The sequence below is a fragment of the Myxine glutinosa genome, chromosome 1 (assembly GCF_964187855.1).
Source record: "Myxine glutinosa chromosome 1, kmMyxGlut1.1, whole genome shotgun sequence".
Classification (NCBI taxonomy): domain Eukaryota; kingdom Metazoa; phylum Chordata; class Myxini; order Myxiniformes; family Myxinidae; genus Myxine; species Myxine glutinosa.
In genome coordinates, this window is record NC_136261.1 from 143561431 (window position 1) to 143577996 (window position 16566).

Consider the following 16566-nt stretch of genomic DNA (forward strand, 5'->3'; position numbering starts at 1 on the left):
AAGGGAAATAATTTAACCGAGTCCTTCCCACATATTTTCCTACCCAATCTTACCAACCCGGGTCTTTTTGGACCCCAACTCAAAAACCACTCGATTTCACTAGATCTGCCAAAGTCTCACATTAATGACAAACATGGTGTTTAGTGATGAAGTCAACAATCATAAATAACACTGGTCTGCGTCATTTCAGAGGTCTAGGTTTTCTCAACGGTTCTTATATGCTTTTTGCATGCTGAATTTAGAAATGTATCTCATTTCGCTCAATCAGGTCAAGTTTTTATGCTATCTCAATTTTAAGGAAAAAAATAATCCAAATTTTTGTTTTTTTAATTAGCATTTTTTAAATTCAAAATCAGACTTACATTGACAGAAAATGTACAAACTATATATAAAATGACGCACAAGTACCGTTAATGTGAAATTCAAAATTAAAAAGACGAAGGAAAGCAATTCATGCGGAATTAATGGCTTTCGCAAAGATTTTCGTCTGTGTGTCGCATCTGTAACATCTCTCTTGAGGCACCAACAGTAGTCTGCAAGCATGTTGACATCCCATCGGCCCTGGTACCTCTCTTCCATCACTCGAATATCCTGGTGAAACCGTTCTCCGTTCTCCTTGCTCCTCGCTGACATCACCACAGTTTTCCGGAAAGTAGTCTAAATGCGAGCTGAGAAAATGCATCTTTATGGACATGCGTGCACCAAGAGCCTGGAAGCTCTGCAGGAGCCCTTCCACAACACATTCATACTCTGGACTTCGGTGATTGCCCAGAAAGTTCGTCACAATGGATTTGAATGAGAGCCAGGCATTCCTCTCATTGCTCTCCATACTGTCGTCGAATTTAGGATCTTTCATAAGCTCCCTGATCTGAGGGCCATCAAAAATGCCTGCTTTCAGTTTGGCCTCACTTACGCGAGGAAATTTCTTGTTCAGGAAAGCGAAAGCTCGACCTTCTTTGTTCAGTGCTTTGACAAAATTCTTCATAAGTCCGAGCTTGATGTGCAGTGGCGGAAGTCAAATCTTCTGAGGATTCACAAGAGCATGTGACACAACGTTGTGGGAACCTGGTTCCAGGCCAGATCTTTCTGGCCAGTTGCGTTGTACATAGTGCTGCTTGTCTGCTCGGCTGTCCCACAGACAGAGAAAGCAGGGGTATTTGGTGTAGCCGCCTTGTAGACCCAGCACCATGGACACAACCTATAAATAAAAATAAAGAACACACATATTTGTTTTAAAGTTTGTTATTCCAGTTTATTAAAAATATATATTTTAATCCATGTTAAGAATATTTCAATAAATAAAGTAGAAAAATATATGTAACTAGGTTGACACCAACATACCTTTAGGTCTCCGCAAATCATCCAATTGTGATCTTTGTACTTCAAAGCAGTTAGCAAATGCTCCCTCCATGTTACTATAGTTCTCAGTCATCTGTACCGAGTGACCCACCGGAACAGACGCGAACTTGTTGCCATTGAAGAGTAGTACTGCTTTCAAGCTTCTACTTGAGGAGTCGATGAAGAGCCGCCATTCTGTAGGATCATACGCTAAACCCATAGCTGCAATGAGGCCGGTGATGTTGCTACAGTAAACCAGAGAAACTTCATCGTCCGAACTAAAATATTCTCGAAACTCTTCTTCATGGCTGCGGTACCAGGAGAATGTAGTTTCAGGAGCTAACAAACGATTTTCACGAAGTCGTGACCCTAGCAACTGAGCAGATTCTTTGGACAAACACAAATCTCGTATCAAATCGTTCAACTCCGCTTGGCTAAAGAGTTTGGGTTGACTTGTCTCGCCCGTAGGTTGATATGTACCAGATATGTCACCATCTTCCATTTGTTCATTGGAATCGGACGCAGAATGTTTGCAATTTTCGGGCGGTGCTGGAATTGGAATTCCTGGTCCATGAGGCACTGGTTTAATGGCAGATGGCACGTCTGGATACTTTAAGTGTTGCTTGTTTTTTCGATTTATGCCTAAAATGAAAGAGATAGACATACCGTCAAGGGGGTGACATGATATATAAAGTTAAACAATTTAGAATGTTTGGGAATTTATTAAACATAAAGTTAAACTCAAACAAAATTGATAAACTCACCTTGTAGGTTTGTCATACAGAAATAAGTATGATCTCTTCCCTCCCTCCACACCATTGGGATACCAAAAGGCAGACACTCAATCTTCTTGTGGCTCCAGCGCCGCAGACTCTCAACGCACGTTTTGCAGCATATGTGAGGGGCAAAGGCTTTGTCCTGGTCACCAAGTTTCATTCCAAAGTATGCGTGATAGCTTTTCCTTACAAAACGTGTGATGTTAGACTGCCGGTCTGGCATGGTCACTTTACCACAGATATAGCAGAACTTGTTTGGGTCATTCTTGCACTTTCGATTCATCGTGAATCACAGTAATGTTATAGTAAGGAGGACACTACGCAGGACGTACTGCCTCTCACGTGCACCTAAGTGGACAGGAGACACCAGACTGAGCCACGCAGCTGCTGGGGCGACTGAAGTTTGGTGTTGCCAGAAACAACGATTTATCTATATTTTTCTGAAATTGAAATGAAAGTAATTGAGAAAGCACTTTCTTCCACATTAAGTGTACTTGTGTGTCATTATATGTATAGTTTGTACATTTTCTGTCAATGTAAGTCTGATTTTGAATTTTAAAAATGCTAATTAAAAAAACAAATTTTGATGATTTTTTTCCTTAAAATTGAGATTGCATAAAAACTTGACCTGATTGAGCGAAATTAGATACATTTCTGAATTCAGCATGCAAAAAACATATAAGAACCGTTGAGAAAACCTAGACCTCTGAAAAAAATATTTCAAATGCAGCCCAGTGTAATATATTTAATCTAAAATCAACATGCCAACTGGGGACTTTTATGACCCCCAACTCAGAAACAAATATAGGTTACTGTAATAACTGACAACAAGCGTGACGCCGAGGTCCCCTGTCGGTGAAGTGATGCGAGTTGACAAAGTGGAAGACGCAAGGCGGCCATCTTGGATTTTGACTTGGCGACCCAATTTTCAACAGCATTCTTCCTTATGCGTAGATACACCCACACACCAGATTAGAAGTTAGTAGTTCGTTTATTTTTCAAGATATTCCGCTCACAAGGTTCAGACATATATATGGTGGCGGCCATCTTAGATTTTGATGTGGCGACCCAATTTTCAATAGCATTCTTCCTTATGCCTCGATACACCCACACACCAGATTAGAAGTTGGTACTTCGCTTATTTTTCAAGATATTCCGCTCACAAGGTTCAGACATACATGGCGGCGGCCATCTTGGATTTTGACGTGGCGACCCAATTTTCAATAGCCTTCTTCCTTATGCGTAGATACACCCACACACCAGATTAGAAGTTAGTAGTTCGTTTATTTTTCAAGATATTTCGCTCACAAGGTTCAGACATATATATGGTGGCGGCCATCTTAGATTTTGATGTGGCGACCCAATTTTCAACAGCATTCTTCCTTATGCCGAGATACACCCACACACCAGATTAGAAGTTGGTACTTCGCTTATTTTTAAAGATATTCCGCTCACAAGGTTCAGACATACATGGCGGCGGCCATCTTGGATTTTGACGTGGGTTACACCCACACACCAAAATTAAAATTCGGTCTTTCGCTTACGCACGCACGCATATACGCACGCACGCACGCATGCACGGATGGACGCACAGACGGACGCACACACGGACGGAGGGGAAAACCATAGTCCCCCTTTCGCTCCGCGGTGCGACGGGGGACAAAAAGGGGGTGGAGGGTGGTAAAGTGGGCAAAGACCTTCCTGCTAACATCATTGATTAAGTGGACTGAGTTGAGCAGACTTGCTTGCTCAGTAGAAATAATATGTAAAGTAATCATATATGCAAAAAAATGAACAAAAACAACTGGGGTCTTTTTGAACCCCAGACAGACTTTGCTTGTAACTCTGTGCAACAAGATGAAATCTCAAAACATGATACACATTTATTACTAGCACGTATAGGTAAACAAATGAATAAAACATGAAATACATTGTTAAACAAATATAGAAATAACACAACAAAATATATGCATGGGGTCCAAAAAGACCCCTGATGGTGGGACTAGATTAAAGGGGAATGCTACATGTTTATATTCATCAAGTGCCAATTATGACTAGCTTTCTAAAAAAATGTAATCAAAAATTTGAAATAACTTGCCAATCCCTTAATCAAAAATATATTCACGATGATGCATTGCATGGGTCCGCGTGAACACGAAACTTTTTTGATAAACTTGAGGCAATAACGTTATTCCCTAATAATTCCGGGCAGAAATTTATGGAAGACATGAGAGGCCATTTATTACCAGTGATCCTGGCTATACTTTATTAGCATGGCTTTGGAAACCATGCCATGAATCACAAATTTTTGACTAACGATGCAAAAAATTTTAATCACAGAATAATCCATGCATGGATGTGTGGAAAATTAATGAGTATCGCTTGGCCTGTTTGTGTTCACACCTTGAGCGACTAGTTCATGATCAAATCAAATTTTGGTTTGATTCCAAAACATAGCCTAAAGAACAAGAATCCCAAAAAATTCAGTTCCATCAAGATAAAACAAAATGGAACAGTATTGATAAAATATAAACGCACCAGTGAAAACAATTTTTTTTTAAATCACAAAATTAAAGGAACAGGCAGATTGTATAAAAATGAATAATGGATAATAAATAAATAATTACCCATCTAAAGATGAACATTTAACAACTGAGTCATAAACGGAACAGGCAGGGTCGCCGACAGCCAGAATGGGGCTCCGGGCAATACGGTGTCGACCACCTTCAATTTCTTTTTTTAAACAATAACACCCTCCCTCGTAAAAGAAACTACTATGGGAGCAATTTACATAATATTAATCGTGGTAATGACGTAATGACATAAATAAACACAGGAATGCTGGCCAAACCCCTTCACGATGAAATGAGTTAAGAAATGAATTTGTTCGTATTTTCGTCATCATAAAGCCAGAGGTTTCTGTATTTTCGTCGTCAGAAATACATACAGTCACGTGAAAAAGTAAGTACACCCCGTGTAAAGTTTTGACTTTTTCAACATATTTCAACATACAGCTATTTGATCTTCATTTCAACAATATTGATAGATAAAGGTGATATAATATAACAAATATCATGAAACATTTACATTTTGTAGTCCATGGTATAATTTAAATAAACATAAATGAAAATTTCGCATGTGGAAAAAGTAAGTACACCCCTACATTTATCACTACTTCAAATACCTAAAATTAGAATCAGGTGCACCAGCTCAGGTGCAAATGATTCGAACATCGTTGGAGAGGATCTTGGAGGAACCTGTCTTATTTAAAACTCAGACATTTAGTTTGGTTTGCTCTTTGTTGTTGAAGTGTGCGACGTCACCATGCCTAGGTCAAAAGAGCTCTGTGAGGCCTTCAGAAAGAAGGTTATAGTTGCCTACAAGTCTGGGAAGGGATTTAAAAAGATCTTCAAACAATTTGAAATCAATCATTCGACTGTCCGGAAGATCATCTACAAGTGGAGAAGATTCCAAACAACTGCCAACTTGTTCAGGCCAGGCCGCCCCAGTAAGTTCAGCCCGAGAGCAGACCGCAAGATGCTGAAAGAAGTCTCTAAGAACCCCAGAATGTCATCACGGGACCTACAGGTAGCTCTTGCCACTGTTGATGTCAAAGTGCACGAGTCTACCATTAGAAAGAGGCTGCACAAATTTGATCTACATGGGAGGTGTGCCAGGAGGAAACCTTTGCTGTCCAGAAAGAACATCAGGGCAAGACTAAAGTTTGCCAATGAACACCTCGGCAAAGACCAGCATTTCTGGAACAATGTGCTCTGGACAGATGAGTCAAAGGTAGAGCTATTTGGCCACAGTACCAGAAAACATGTTTGGCGAAAACCAAAGACAGCATTTGACCTCAAGAACCTGATACCAACTGTAAAGCATGGTGGTGGAATAAGTACTTACTTTTTCCACATGTGAAATTTGCATTTATGTTTATTTAAATTATACAATGGACTACAAAATGTAAATGTTTCATGATATTTGTTACATTATATCACCTTTATCTATTAATATTGTTGAAATGAAGATCAAATAGCTGTATGTTGAAATATGTTGAAAAAGTGAAAACTTTACATGGGGTGTACTTATTTTTTCATGTGACTGTAACTGCAATTTACATTATTTTCCCGTTTTTGCTAACCTAAACTTTTTTCTAACCTCGAGCAGTTTACTGCTTACCTTTGTACCCTTTCAGGTTATTCACTGGACTTGAATTGCTTAAATTTCAATAAAAACTGGAAAAATTGAGGTGTTCTAAAACTTTCGACCGGTAGTGTACATACATACATACATACATACATACATACACACATACATACATATATAGACTGAATATATCGGGGGTAGTGGAAGCAGCAAGGTCCTTACCTGTACGGCCGGACGCGACAATAGTTTTCCGAACCACAAACAAGTAAACGTACAAGACACAGGAATTGAAAATGTAACAAATAATGGTTTAATAAAATTAATGCCAGGATAACAAAGAGTGAGTGGTAAAACTAATTCCTAATTGAGGCGCCTCCAGACGGACTCAAATACAGACACAGGGAGAAATACACGAAAGTAAAAATGTGTGTAATGTTAGTTGGTACTCAGCTCTGGTCTCCTCAAGCGGCGCTCGAACCCTGTCGGTCGTCGAACGGGTCCCCGAGTCTCTGCGCGGCAACCACGGCTGGGCGTGAAGCCATGTTCCCCGCCAGCTGCCGACACTAGGCGAACGGGCCTGCGCTCCTTCCTCGACCTTCCTGCTCGGCTGAACCGAGCCCCAATGTTCCTCTTAGGTGCACACGGCACCAAGCGCAACCACCACGAGCCAACACCAAAATAGAGAGTTGCATCCGCCTTTATCCGAGGCCGGAACAGGGAGAGTGAAAATACGGCCCGGACAAGAGAGAGCAAACAACTTGGACCATTTGCTTCGAAGGCCAGACCAAGAGAGAAAGAGAGTGCAAAAAATAAGTGTGACTGTTTGTACTGAATGTCAGAACCAAAAGAGAGCGTTTAACTGTGACCATGACAGTATGAAAGTCAGGACCAGAGAGCAAAAATGGCGGTCCTCTGCCTTTTTCTTCCTTGTGCTGGAACGTTCTATGATGACGTCACACTCTCACCAATCGTGCCACGCCATCGCATCACTCCAACCAATCGTTCTTAGGGGCGTGGCCTCACTTCCACACGCGGTGCCGATCGAGCATATTCGGCTAGGTGGTGTTAGTAGTGGTGTCCGGATCCGGTGAGCGACTGCGTTATTTATTTCAGGTCCTGATCACATGGCTGGTGTTGTAAATGTCATAAGGAACAAAGGGGAAACCACAGAGGCAATTTACACACGGGGAATTTACCCTTATACCCTAACTACATAACATAGCTCCACCCCTCGCCATGGAGACAAATATACACTTCCGCAACATCCGGGCCTGACTTAGTTATAGGAAGGTTTCTTCTTCTTTGCAACAGTCGAAGCACACTACCCTATACAATCCTACCTTGACTAAGGTATTTCATTCCCCACCCCCCACAAACGTAATATATATATATATATATATATATATATATATATATACATACATATACATATATATATATATATATATATATATATATATATATATATATATATATATATATATATATATATATACATATATATATATATATATATATATATATATATATATATATATATATATATATATATATATATATATATATATATATACATTGCTGGTTCAACCTAAAATCATGAAAATGCCCTAAAAAGTGGCCAGACTATTTCCAACAAAATAATTAATTTTTAAAAGAAACTTTCCACAGACAATGACTTCCTGACTTTATTTAAATAAATAAATATTACACATTTCCACACCCACCACAAGTATTCCAGTTTGGAACAACTTTCACAAAGAGAATGGTAATAATACGCACCATAAAGCTTGAATAGTCATGCAATTGGGTCTATCACCATTGCGTGAGCATACTGTTGGCTTAACGGATGAGGTGGCTGGCTTGAGATCTTTTGGTAGGGTCCTGAGTTGGAGCCACTGTCATGCTGTTGAATTAACACGAGGTGGGTTGACTCAACCTGTCATCCTTCTGAGGTCGGTAAAATGAGTACCAGATGACTGGTGATGGAGGGCGTTACATCAGCGGCACTGTCGCACCCCCAGAAGAAAATGATGCTGCCAAACAGCCACAGGCTCCATACGAACCACCACCACTTTCACGTTGCAGACAGGTCAGTTACTTTTCTGTTTTCCACCACTTACTATCTGCTCTTGCACCCTCTGCTCTTTCCATGCTCGGTCGCTCCCCTCCCAAGTTTCTGCAGGGTGCGCAAGGTCTGTCAGCAACTTCCTTCTGGTGAAACTCCACAAATCCAAAATCACTGCTCAACCCCACTCAGTCATTCTTCTTTTTCCTCCACCTGTGGAACCATCTTCGACATTCTCTTCAATCCCATTTTTCACTCCACGTCTTCAAGACAGATGTTCCCCACCATCTCACATCACATTAGTTCATCAAGTTTTATTTACAGGTTGTAATTAAATTCATGGACACAGTGCCAACGAATCGTTTTTTTGGCAGTAGTCGAAGATTTCTACTTCTTTCATGGCCCCAATTATTCCCAACTTCTTGGAGAGTCGCTGGTCTGTTGTAATCATGAACTATTATATACTAGATTACGAGTAGAGTACCTGCCCTTTGGGCGATCTCATTCTAAGCATGCAACACTTTCTTCTGACCCGTACCTTTATTTGGACGGTGTATAGGCAATCGACTGCTCTCGCATTCGCTCCCGAAAATAGAATAAAAAATAACCTGGGTTACGTGCATGAAGCAAAAACATGCCTACTGCTTATAATTCAAAACATCTCACTGAGCTGGAAAAGGTGGGGAAAGGAATACTATACTGTGAAGAGTGGGACTTGCTGTCACGTGGTGGTGGTGCTACACGATACACATTTATATTTGTGTGCCTCCCCTCCCCGCCCAAGACCACCATCAAAGAAAAGAACCACTCCTATACACTAATTGGGGTAATTCTGATCCTATGTAGAAAGTCTGGATGTAATCAGCCCAGAACTGTAGGAGTAGCACAACAAACAAACAAACAAACATTACTCCGTGTATCATAGTTAGGATACCCCTGCTAATATTCAGTTTTATACCCCCATTAACGCTCCCCAACCCTGCCTCTTTCTAAATATCCAGTTTTTCCTTCCTGAGAATTTGCTTCCATCTAGTCCACCTCATGTGCCCTCCCCTACCCCTTATTCTTCCCCACATCCCTTCCCCACATCCCTTATTACCTCTGTCACCGAAGGTGGACGGAGGTCATGTATTCATCCATGTTTGATAGTCTGGCTGTTTGTCTGTGAGCAGGATATCTCAAAAAATTATTGACGGATTTGGACGAAACTTGAGGGACAGATTTGGTGTGTGACAAGGACGAATTTATTTGACTTTGGTGAAGATCCGAATCCGGATACTATCATTTTTTAAGTGATTCATTACAATTGAGAGATACTTGGCCAAAAACGATATGTAGCATGATATCTCAAAATATTGTGGACAGATTAAGATAAAACTTGCTGGATGAGTTGGGTAGGTCACAAGAACAAGCCTGATTAGATTTGGTTGAGGTCCGGATGCAGATATCAGTGGGATACTGTCATGTATGAAGCTGCAAATATTCACCGTTGTATCCCTACACCGGGACCGCATGGTATCCCTACGCGCAGCTCGGATGGCGCTGCAGTTAATCTGGCCTGTATCGGCAGAGTGAATAAACGTGTACTACAATTGATCGTAGTTTGTCGAGATACCTTACATGGCGACGAGGATGGGATCATCTTGAAAATCTGGGGATCATCGAGCAAATCCAGTATGCCGAATGGGCGGCGCCCATCGTTCCGGTCATAAAATCGGACCAGTCCATCCGTTCTAGTTCTAGACCATGACTTCTTTCAGCCATATCGATGAATTCGACCATCATGAGGGGGCTTTTGACATGTATTCTGAGCGGTTGTCTTTTTACTTCGAGGCGAACGGCATCGCGACTGAAGCCCGGATGAAGGCCGTCTTCCTGTCCGTTTGCGGAGGTGAGACGTTCACACTCGTTAAAAACCTGATTCGTCCTCGGACAATCCAGGAGCTCACGTATGCAGAGCTCAAGGCCGCTTTGAAGGAACATTGTAAGCCATCTCCCTCAGTCATCCTGTGTCGGTTTAATTTTTACATGTGCAGACAGCAGCAAGGTCAGTCGATCTCAGACTTCATTGCACACCTCAAAAAACTGTCACATCTGTGTGAGTTTGGGGACATGATTGATGACATTGTGGTAGAATAAATCTTTATACTATGTAACTCGTTATGAGATTGGTGAGTGAACCAACAGGTGGTCGTAAGAATGTTAGGAATGTATCTCACTCTGTTAAAGCTGGGAGTCCATTGTCCACCTCCTGTACAGCCCTGGGCTAGAGCACCCTCCTACTGTGTAAATGGAACTCACAGCAGGAGGGGAGCGAGTTGGTGCCAGCAGGGCGATTGTGGATGACCAAGGAGCTTTAGCGCATGGAGGATTAACATTCAGTGGACAGGGGATTAACTCCAGTTTGTCCATATAAACCAGAGCAAACGTTGAGTCAGGACACTTGTCTTCAGAAGCCGCCCTGCCCGACGGAATGATCGAATACCAACGAGAAGCAGCGCCAGATCACCGGCGAACAAGAGGAACCAACGACTTCAATAACTAGATTCGTTATAGTGTTGTAGTACCTATTATATTGAAACAAGTGAATTAGGAGTTAATAAAGTCTGGATCTTTGTAAACCTGTTTTCCGGTCATTGGTCTTGAGTCCCAAACCACTTCCATGACAATATGGAGGCACCGCTGGGATCAATTGGATACAAACAAGATCTTTAAAAGGTAAGTGTGTCTTGTTTTTGTCCAGTATGATTTCCGAACCTGGGAATAGTTTTTGTACATACATGGTGGAGGACGTGGTGTGGGGCTTCCTTGCGCACCGATGCCGTGATATAGGTGGTGTAACGAAGTCACGGATGGAACATCGCCAAACGATTGTAGCTATTATTCGTGTTTTTCTAAATGATTTCTGTAAATACGTATTTTTTGCGCTGTCTAAATAAAATGCGCCAGGTCGGCGCTGGTCATTAAGGGCCTTACTGTGACCTGGGAGCAAACGGGGCATGAGTGCACCATGCGACCATTTGCTTCCAAGTCGTGTAAGGCCGGTACACTCGTTTACATACCCGTACACGTGTAAAGTAGTTTACACTTGTTTTTTTGCACTTGCTCAAAGCACGCGACTTGCTCGGCGTGCGACAGGGAGCCGGGAAATGGAGTTATATTTATATATATATATATTTTCCCTCATTCCAATTTATGGTATTGCGACAAAACGGCTTATATCTTTGGAACGGCTGGTCGGATTTAGACAAATTCAACCGAATTGTGTAGGACGAAAGCCGTGGGTCCAAAGTAAGAAAAAAAAAAAAAAAAAAAAAGGGGTGGAGGAGACGGAAAATTTTCGCCAATTTTTCCCACCATTTTATAACACCTAAAAATCGTTCGATCAACATATAAATTAATGACAGATAACGCCATCTCATGCCGGTCCAGAATTATTATGAAAGATGGCGATTGGATGAAAATTGCATACCGACACTCCCTCACTGTCCCTCATTGTCCCTCATGTCCATTCCGGCTACCTGTCTCTTGCTCCCGCTCCTTCCCACTCCCTCTAGTTCCCATTGGCGGACGTTTTGCGAGAAGCAAAGCGTTTTGCAGGAAGCTTCCAGGAAGCAAAACCAGTGCTGTTGTTTTTTTGACAAAATTTGTCAGACAGATGGCATGGGTGACACGGACGAAATGATTGGATTTTGGTGAAGACCCAGGTTCGAATCCGGCTACGAGAATTGTTTAAAGTGATTCTTCACCATCGAGAGATCGGGTGAAAAGCGATATACATTATATTTAACATAATATACTTATTAATGTTATTATTTTAATATTATTCATATATTAAAAAAAGTTATGGATGAGTGAATGAACCTGGTGGATGAGTTGGGGGAGGTGACAAGAACACGCTGATTACATTTTGGTTCAGGTCCGAATCCAGATCCGGCCTATCAGTGGGATACAAAACATAAACTGTTCACCAAGGCGGAGATATGCTCTCTACTGAGCGTCGTTCTAGTTGTGTGTTTGTTCGTCTGGGCGATATCTTAGCCATCCTTTGAGCTAGGAAGCTGAAATTTGGGGAAATTGGTGAACAAGTGCTTTTGAAAAATAATAATAATAATAATAATTCTTTATTATTTGGTTAACCAGTTTGTGTGAACCCTCAACCTCAACCTAAGTTGAAGTTGTTGCTGCAGTGTTGTTGGAACTTGCTGTTGGAACTTGCTGTTGGAACTTGTTGTTGGAACTTGTTGTTGGAACTTGTTGTTGGAACTTGTTGTTGGAACTTGTTGTTGGAACTTGTTGTTGGAACTTGTTGTTGGAACTTGCTGTTGGAACTTGCTGTTGGAACTTGTTGTTGGAACTTGTTGTTGGAACTTGTTGTTGGAACTTGTTGTTGGAACTTGTTGTTGGAACTTGTTGGAGGAACTTGTTGTTGGAACTTGCTGTTGGAACTTGTTGTTGGAACTTGTTGGAACTTGTTGTTGGAACTTGTTGTTGGAACTTGTTGTTGGAACTTGTTGTTGGAACTTGTTGTTGGAACTTGCTGTTGGAACTTGTTGTTGGAACTTGCTGTTGGAACTTGTTGTTGGAACTTGTTGTTGGAACTTGTTGGTGCAACGTTTTGCTCCATTTGCAACGTTTTGCAACATTTCCATTAAAATTATTTTGAATAATAAATATCATTAAACCCTTATACATTTCCTCAATACAAAGAGTCTCTTTCCTTGTAAGAAATGGTGTATTATCACCATAATGCTTAACATTCATCTCTCTTATTAATCTTGTAAAGTAATTCATTTTTGGTTCTAATTTAAAAGAGTTATATGTTTTTTTATATTTCTTATTATCATTAATTAGAATATAATCACAGAATAAGCATTGTTTATATGAATCCTCATCATTAAGCCCCACTCTATCACAAGCCGGACAATTCTCTAATTTATCATATGGAGAGTCTGGAAATTCTAAATATCCTTCAGAACTTATCATATTTATGTGGTAAATTTTTACTTAAACTAAATGCAAGTTTATTCATTAATAAATACAATGTTTCAAAGCACAAAAGACAAATTTCAATCAATCTCTACTTCGGTGAAAGATATAGAAAAATATGTCAAAGATGTTAAATTGAACAAAGATAAATATGGAAATTTTTGGGTAAAACCAGTTATGGAAAATAACATGAGCCCCTCTATTTCATTTAAAGGAAGAGCTCTAACTATACCTGGAAAGACATCCATTAAAGTAAATCTAACAAAAGTTTCTCCTCTACTCCTGGCAATTTATTCAAAGCTTGAAAAAGTGATTGACCACGATACTTTGAAAAAGAATGATAAGACCATCAACAATACTCGTGGAGAAATTTGTATTTACTTTAATAATCCAAAGGGTGTAGATCTAAGTAAAATGAATGATGTTAATATTTCTGGTGAAATGTCATTTCGTTCTATGATAGTTAGAGATTATTTAAAGATAACTTTTGATATTAAAAATGTAGAGATTGAATCCGTTAATGAAAGAAAGTATATTGGTATAGATGGAAAGGTTTTTTCTGCTAATTAAATATGAGTCATTACAGCAGTGAATATTTTACTATTTCATTGAACTCGGACGATAGTGATGATAGTATTTCATTGAACTCGGACGATGGTGATGATAGTATTTCATTGAACACAGATGATAGTTATGATACTAATAGTTTGTGCTCAAATGATAGTTATGAGAGTAGCTTTATTGATGACTCTGAGTATGATTCTGAGTATTCATGTGATAGTTATGACTTCGATGATTCTGAGTGAAAAAGTGTTTTAGTTTAAGCACAGCGATATATATAAAACGGAGCTGTAAAGCTCAAAAGTGTTTTATTTTAAGCACAGTGATATATATAAAACACCACGTTTTCTCACGCTATAAATATGGTTTATTGTGATACTTGCGAGAAGGAAGTAAAATATTATAAACAACATATTCTCACCGCAAAACATACATACAACATTCTTAACAAACTTTCCCCTCTTCCACCTAAAACAAAACATTGTAAGGTCTGTAAAACAACCATCCTCAAGAAGGGGTTTAAAGCCCATCTTAAAACTAACAAACACTTGTCAAAATTGTTTACTATTAAAAATACTGATGGTGCTTTCAAAAGACATATCAGGATTCGAATCTTTAACTTCAAACCTCCCGAACCAAAGTCTATAGTTGATGCTGTAGAAATAGTCAAACCTGCTGTTCAAACATTGATTGAAAAAACACTAAAAGAAATGAAACCACTTAAATTTTATATGGGGGTAAAATTAGAAATGACAAAGGATAAAGGAGTTATAGATACACCATACATGAGAACTGAGCCACACTTTATATCTTCATATCAAGATTTTAAAACATCAGGAGTCTATGATGAACCTATTAAACAAGAGCAGGATGTGGATAATTCAATCATAGGAAGTGGATTCAATATAGGAAAAATTATTTACATAGACATTCATATTCTTAAATCAGATCCTCTAAAAGCTTCTTCTTACATTGATTTACCCAGTGTTATCAAAAATAGAAAAGCAGTTATCAATATCAAAAATAAAGACAATAAATGTTTCCTCTGGTCTATTTTAGCACACTTACATCCTCCACATTTTCATGATGAAAGAGTATCTCATTATAAAAAATATGAGAATACATTAAATACGAAAGATCTAAAGTTTCCGATGACTTTAAATGATATTCCTAAATTTGAAAAGATGAATAATTTATCAGTTAATGTTTATGGTCTAACAGAAACAAACAACATTCAGGTTTTAAAGCTTTCTGACAATTGTAAACAAACTCATATTAATCTTCTATATTTTAATTCAGAGGAAAATTCACATTATACATACATCAAAGATATTACAAAATTAATAAAACCACAAGTATGTAAAAGAACAAATAAAATATATATTTGTATGCGTTGTCTTAACTTCTTCCATACACAAGAAAGATTAGATAAACATTCAAATTATTGTGGTGAACATAAATCAACGGTAATCAACATGCCTAAAAAAGACTCAAAGATCACATTCAAAGATGAAAAGAAAACAATAAAACATCCATTTGTTATATATGCTGATTTTGAAAGTATTTTAGAAAAAATTGATACTGCTCCAGATCCAAAAGAATCATACACAAATAAATATCAAAAACATACTCCTTGTGGTTTTTGTTATTATATCAAATCATCCGTTGGTGATAAATATAACAAGTTAGAGATGTATAGAGGCTCAAATACCCCAGAGGAGTTTGTGAAACGACTAGAAAAAGACTGTGTTCGATTAACCAAGATAATGAGAGAAACCAATAAACCAATGTCCTTAACAAGTAAAGAAAAAAGGGAATTTATAAAAAAACAATGTCTATCATATTTGTGAGGAGAAAATTGGTAAAGGTCGAAAGGTTAGAGACCATTGTCATCTCACTGGTAAATATAGAGGTCCGGCTCATCAAAGTTGTAATATTAATTATCAACTCCCCTCTTTCATTCCTGTCTTTCTTCATAACAACGCTCATTATGATACACATCTATTTATCAAGGAACTCTCAAAGACTTCTGGAAGTATCTCAGCAATTCCAAACACGGATCAGAAATACATTTCATTCACAAAAACAATTCACACATCTCCTATTACTCATATCAGATTTCTTGATACATTTAAATTCATGGCAAGTCCATTGGCTAACTTGGTTCAAAATCTAAAAGAGTTTCCATGTCTTTCAGAGTATTTTTTAGATAAAGATTTTCTAACACAAAAGGGAATTTACCCCTATGACTATATGGACTCATTTGAGAGATTCAATGAAACACAACTTCCTTCAAAAGAAAATTTCTATAACAAATTAAACAACAGTAATATATCTGATAAAGATTATGTACACGCACAAAATGTTTGGGAAAAATATAACATCAAGAATCTTGGCGAGTATCACGATTTGTATCTCAAAACTGATGTGCTTTTATTGGCCGATGTATTTGAAGCCTTTAGATCTGTTTGTCGCACTGGATATGGATTGGATCCTGCTCACTACTACACAGCACCTGGATTGGCCTGGAGTGCGATGTTGAAAATGACAAAACAAGTTTTGGATTTGATAACCGATGTTGATATGCTTTTGATGATTGAAAAGGCAAAAAGAGGTGGAATTTCACAAGTCTGCTCGAGTAGATACGCAAAAGCAAATAACAAATATCTTCCAAATTATGATCCAACG